This window comes from Carassius gibelio, chromosome A10, assembly GCF_023724105.1.
Source record: "Carassius gibelio isolate Cgi1373 ecotype wild population from Czech Republic chromosome A10, carGib1.2-hapl.c, whole genome shotgun sequence".
Lineage (NCBI taxonomy): Eukaryota > Metazoa > Chordata > Actinopteri > Cypriniformes > Cyprinidae > Carassius > Carassius gibelio.
This window is the reverse complement of record NC_068380.1, coordinates 14,975,885-14,981,478: the sequence shown is the minus strand read 5'-3', so window position 1 is coordinate 14,981,478 and position 5,594 is coordinate 14,975,885. Positions and strand designations below refer to the sequence as shown.

The window sequence follows — 5,594 nt, the reverse complement described above, 5'->3', positions numbered from 1 at the left end:
AAACCCTATTGTATCTGTTAGGATTTTTATTATTATTATTATTATTATTCTCCACTCAAACTGATCGTGCAGGCCAAACCGTAAGGCCTAGAGAGCTGAAACTTGGTCAGATGGTAGAAGTCCGGCCTTCTTGTCAGATCCAAAGGCTCGCCCCAATCGGCCTAAAGGGGGCGCTACAGTGATCAAAAATGCGTTAGTGCTAATAACTCCTAAACCGCTTATCATAGATCCAAAAATTTTACATTTCCGGAATCCGTGGGTCATGCGAAATTAAAAACGGTCACTCTGATTTTGGGTCTAGGAGGCCTCGTTTTTTCGCAAATTTGACGTATGTCCAAAACCTACTTTTGCGAACTAGTCCTAGGTTTTTCGCCCAATCTGAACCAAACCACTGCAGAAATGTTCTCTGGCCAGGGAATATCAATAATTATCAAAAAAAAGTTGAAATTTCGACTCGCTGTCGTAATGGGATGCCAAAACGTTCGAAAGTCGAGGAGCAATTTTACGCAACAGGCTATAACTCGTGAAAGAAATAAGATATCTTAACCAAACTTGCTACACATTTGTAAGACCTAAAACTTTGGTCAAATAAAAAAAATTGCACACCTCTGCCACTTGGGGGCGCTATAAAAAGAAAAAACACAAAAATGGCTATAACTAGGCTACCGTTGGCTCGATCGACCTAAAAATTGGTATGCAGTTTCTTTGTCTGAAGGGGCACAAGTACCTATGAGGACATTTGCATATCTCAAAAAACATGGCCGCCATTGTCCAAACAATTTTAAGCACCTATTTGAAAGGGTTAACGGATGTTGATCGGAACGAAACTCGCTGGGTGCGTTCGACTCATGAACCTTAAGGTCTGTAAGAATTTTGAAAGAAATCGGCCACTAGTTGGCGCTAACGAGTTTATTGGCTCTGTAATCACGTGGTGTTTCACTTATCAACACAATATGCATATCATTTGATAGATCTCCTCATAATGCACAACTTTGCCTCAAGAACCATTGCTGTCAATCAAATCATTCAAATGTTATTCACAAATATGTTAAAAACCTACTTTTACGAACTAGTCCTAGGTTTTTTGTCCGATCGGAACCAAACTACTGCAGTAATATTCTATGGACTCTCTAGATCAATAATTATCAAAAAAATGTTGAATTTTGTCCTTTGGTTAACTGTAAAGGGGTAATTTAGTAAAAGGGGTGTGGCCAAACATACCCCAAAGCCTATAAAACCTAAACGAAAACTCAAAACTTTATGAAACTTCGTGAAATCATGTAACAGGTGACTCTTAACAAGCATGCAAAGTTTCATGGGGATCGGATCATAGGTGGCGCTATAACAGTTGAAAAAGCCTCAAAAACACACATTTTCAATAGAAAATGATCACAATTTGTAGGACATGTTCATACATTCACACAAACACTAGATCTTCATATCATATGATAGATCTCCTCTTTGTGAACAACTTTGCCTCAAGGAGCGAAGATGTCAATCAAATCGTTCAATTGTTATTCACAAATATGTTAAAAACCTACTTTTGCGAACTAGTCCCAGATTTTTTACCCGATCGAAACCAAACCACTGCAGTAATTTTCTCTGGACTCTCTAGATCAATAATTATCAAAAAAATGTTGAATTTTGTCCTTTGGTTAGCTTTAACTGGCTAAATTAGAAAAGGGGCGTGACCAAAATACCCAAAAGCATACAAAACCTAAACGAAAACTCAAAACTTTATGAAACTTGGTGAAAACATGTAACAGGTGACTCTTAACAAGCATGCAAATTTTCATGGAGATCGGACCACAGGTGGCGCTATTACAGTAGAAAAGGTCTCAAAACATAAGATTGATATGGTAAATGGCCTCAAATTGTCTGAAAATGCTCATATATTCACATAAACACTAGATCTTCATATCATATGATAGATCTCCTCATTCTGAACAACTTTTGGGACCAATGTTGTCAATAAAGCTGTTAATTAAATATTAAAGATTATTTAAAAAAGTTACTTTGGCATACTTGTGATACAGTTTAAGATGAAAATCAATAAAACCACTGAAGTACAATTCTCTAGACTGTGAAGGTCAATAATTATCAAAAACATGTTGAACAATTGCATTTGGGCAACTATAAACCAGTCATTTTATAATATGCTCTTTTCATAATGCACACAAAGGCCTATTAATACAATCAGAAAGCCCACAAATTATCAAAACTGTGTAAAATAATGCATCATTTCATTCTAAACAAGCATGCAAAATTTAAGAGAGATTGGGCAAAAAAAAAACACTATAACAGTTATGTTTAAAAACACAGTGTTGTTGGAGTAAATGCAATTTATAACCACTAGATGGCAGCGGAAGACCACTAATGGGCTCATTCAGTAAAGTTGAACAGTACTGTTGAAAGGATTCATGAATTCATGCCAAAACATTAAAAAATGAACTGTTATAACATTTTAAATCTCATTGAGTCAATGTTTTCCATTTTGTTCATACAGATATATCAGTTTTTAAAATTTTGCCTTATTATGATTACAGTTTAACCTGAAAATGACATCTAAACTCTTAAAAAGAAAAGACTTGCAATAAGTTTATGGTCACCTATCACTTATTTCAAATACCTATATCTGCAACAAAATGTTTGTGCATGTATATGTGTGTCTTTCTGTGTGTGTGTGTGTGTGTGTGTGTGTGTGTGTGTGTGTGTGTGTGTGTGTGTGTGCATATGCTTATAGAGTATACATATATTAGTCTAATCATTTAGTTTCAGTGTGTGTGTCTGTCTGTTAACCTGTTCTCCATTTTGGATGTGTTTAACTGTCATCCATGCATCCAGGTTGGCTCTGACCACCTCAGAGGCCTTAATGTGCTTGAACCCCGGTAAATGCTGCTTGCAGCTTTAATTATTATTATTATTCTCCACTCAAACTGATCGTGCAGCCTAAACCGTAAGGGCTAGAAAGCTGAAATTTGGTCAGATTGTAGTAGTCCGGCCTTCTTGTCAGATACTGAGTCTCGACCCAATCGGCCTAACGGGGGCGCTACAGCGCAAAAAACTAAAATTTTGGACATTTTTGGCCGTAAATCGTAAACCGTTAGCCATAGACTCAAAAACATGGCATTGTTGCAATCCTTGGGTTAGCCCGAACAAAAGTGCACGGCACATTTTTGGGGTCTACGACGCACCGTTTTATCGCAAAATCGAGCTATATCCGAAACCTACTTTTGCGAACTAGTCCTAGGATTTTCAACCAATCAGAACCAAACCACTTCATAAATATTCCCTGGACACTCAATATCAATAATTATCAAAAAAAAGTTGAAATTTCAATTCTTACGCGAAACAGTACACCAAAAAGCGTCTATGCTAACGTTAGCCAAATGCTATTTTGACGATAACTCTTGAACAGAATGAGATATCTTCACCAAACTCGGTACACATATGTATGAGCTCAATCCTTGGTCAAATAAAAAAAAATTGCGCATCTCTGCCACTTGGGGGCGCTATAAGATAGAAAAAACACATAAATGGCTATAACTAGGCAACCGTTGGCTTGATCGACTTGAAAATCGGTATGCAGTGTCTTGGTCTGAAGGGGCACAAGTACCTATGAGGACATTTGCATATCTAAAAAAACATGGCCGCCATTGGCCAAACAAATTTAAGCACCTATTTGAAAGGGTTAACGGATGTTGATCGGAACGAAACTCGCTGGGTACGTTCGACTCATGAACCTTAAGGTCTGTAAGAATTTTGAAAGAAATCGGCCACTAGTTGGCGCTAACGAGTTTTATGGCTCTGTAATCACGTGGTGTTTCACATATCAACACAATATGCATATCATTTGATAGATCTCCTCGTAATGCACAACTTTGCCTCAAGAACCATTGCTGTCAATCAAATCGTTCAATTGTTATTCACAAATATGTTAAAAACCTACTTTTGCGAACTAGTCCTAGGTTTTTTGCCCGATCGGAACCAAACCACTGCAGTAATATTCTGTGGACTCTGTAGATCAATAATTATTAAAAAAATGTTGAATTTTGTCCTTTGGTTAGCTGTAACGGGGTAATTTAGAAAAAGGGGTGTGGCCAAACATACCCCAAAGCCTATAAAACCTAAAGGAAAACTCAAAACTTTATGAAACTCAGTGAAATCATGTAACAGGTGACTCTTAACAAGCATGCAAAGTTTCATGGAGATCAGACCATAGGTGGCGCTATAACAGTAGAAAAGGTCTCAAAACACAAGATTTATATGGTAAATGGCCTCAAATTGTTTGAAAATGTTCATATATTCACTCAAAAACACTAAATCTTCATATCATATGATAAATCTCCTCATTCTGAACAACTTTGCCTCTGGGACCAATGTTGTCAATAAAGCTGTTAATTAAATATTCAAGATTATTTAAAAAAGTTACTTTGGCATACTTGTGATACGGTTTAAGATGAAAATCAATAAAACCACTGAAGTACAATTCTCTAGACTCTGAAGGTCAATAATTATCAAAAACATGTTGAACAAATGCATTTGGGCAACTATAAACCAATAATTTTATAATATGTTCTTTTCATAGTGTACACAAAGGCCTATTTATACAAACAGAAAGCCCACAAATTATCAAAACTGTGTAAAATAATGCATGATTTCATTCTAAACAAGCATGCAAAATTTAAGAGAGATTGGGTAAAAAAAAAATACAACACTATAACAGTTATGTTTTAAAACACAGTGTTGTTTGAGTAAATGCAATTTATAACCACTAGATGGCAGCGGAAGACCACTAATGGGCTCATTCAGCTAGTTAAACAGTACTGTTTTCATGAATTCATGCCAAAACATTAATAAATTAACTGTTATAACATTTTAAATCTCATTGAGTCAATGTTTTCCATTTTGTTCATACAGATGTATCAGTTTTTACAATTTTGCCACATTATGATTACAGTTTAACCTGAAAATGACATCTAAACTCTGAAAAAGAGAAGACTTGCAATAATTTTATGTCACCTATCACTTATTTCAAATACCTATATCTGCAACAAAATGTTTGTGCATGTATATGTGTGTCTTTGTGTGTGTGTGTGCATATGCTTATAGAGTATACATATATTAGTCTAATCATTTACTTTCAGTGTGTGTGTCTGTCTGTTAACCTGTTCTCCATTTTGGATGTGTTTAAATGTCATCCAAACATCCAGGTTGGCTCTGACCACCTCAGATGCCTTAAATGCTTGAACCCCGGTGAAATGCTGCTTGCAGCTTTAATTATTATTATTATTCTTCCGCCCTAGAACTAAACGTGCAGCCCAAACCGTAAGGCCTAGAGAGCTGAAATTTGGACAGATCGTAGAGCTCATTTTGGGGAGAACTTATCAAAGTCTTAGCCCAATCGGCCTAACGGGGGCGCTACAGCGCAAAAAACTAAAATTTTGGACATTTTTGGCCGCAGATCGTAAACCGTTAGCCGTAGACTCAAAAACAAGGCATCGTTGCAATCCTTGGGTTAGCCCGAACAAAAGTGCACAGCTGCATTTTTTGCTCTACGACGCACCGTTTTCTCGCAAAATCGAGCTATATCC

The 5,594-nt window shown here is 36.6% G+C and overlaps 1 protein-coding gene and 1 long non-coding RNA gene across 2 annotated transcripts in view; one reads left to right on the top strand and one right to left on the bottom strand.

Moving 5' to 3' along the window:
• The window catches only part of gfra2b (GDNF family receptor alpha 2b), a 138,433-nt gene that overhangs the window by 68,239 nt on the left and 64,600 nt on the right, over window positions 1-5,594 (bottom strand). The window lies entirely within an intron of this gene.
• The window catches only part of LOC128021310 (uncharacterized), a 33,494-nt gene that overhangs the window by 23,526 nt on the left and 4,374 nt on the right, over window positions 1-5,594 (top strand). The window contains exon 4 of the long non-coding RNA XR_008185517.1: window positions 4,177-4,506. This is a non-coding gene — a long non-coding RNA (uncharacterized LOC128021310). The remainder of the gene's footprint in view (window positions 1-4,176; window positions 4,507-5,594) is intronic.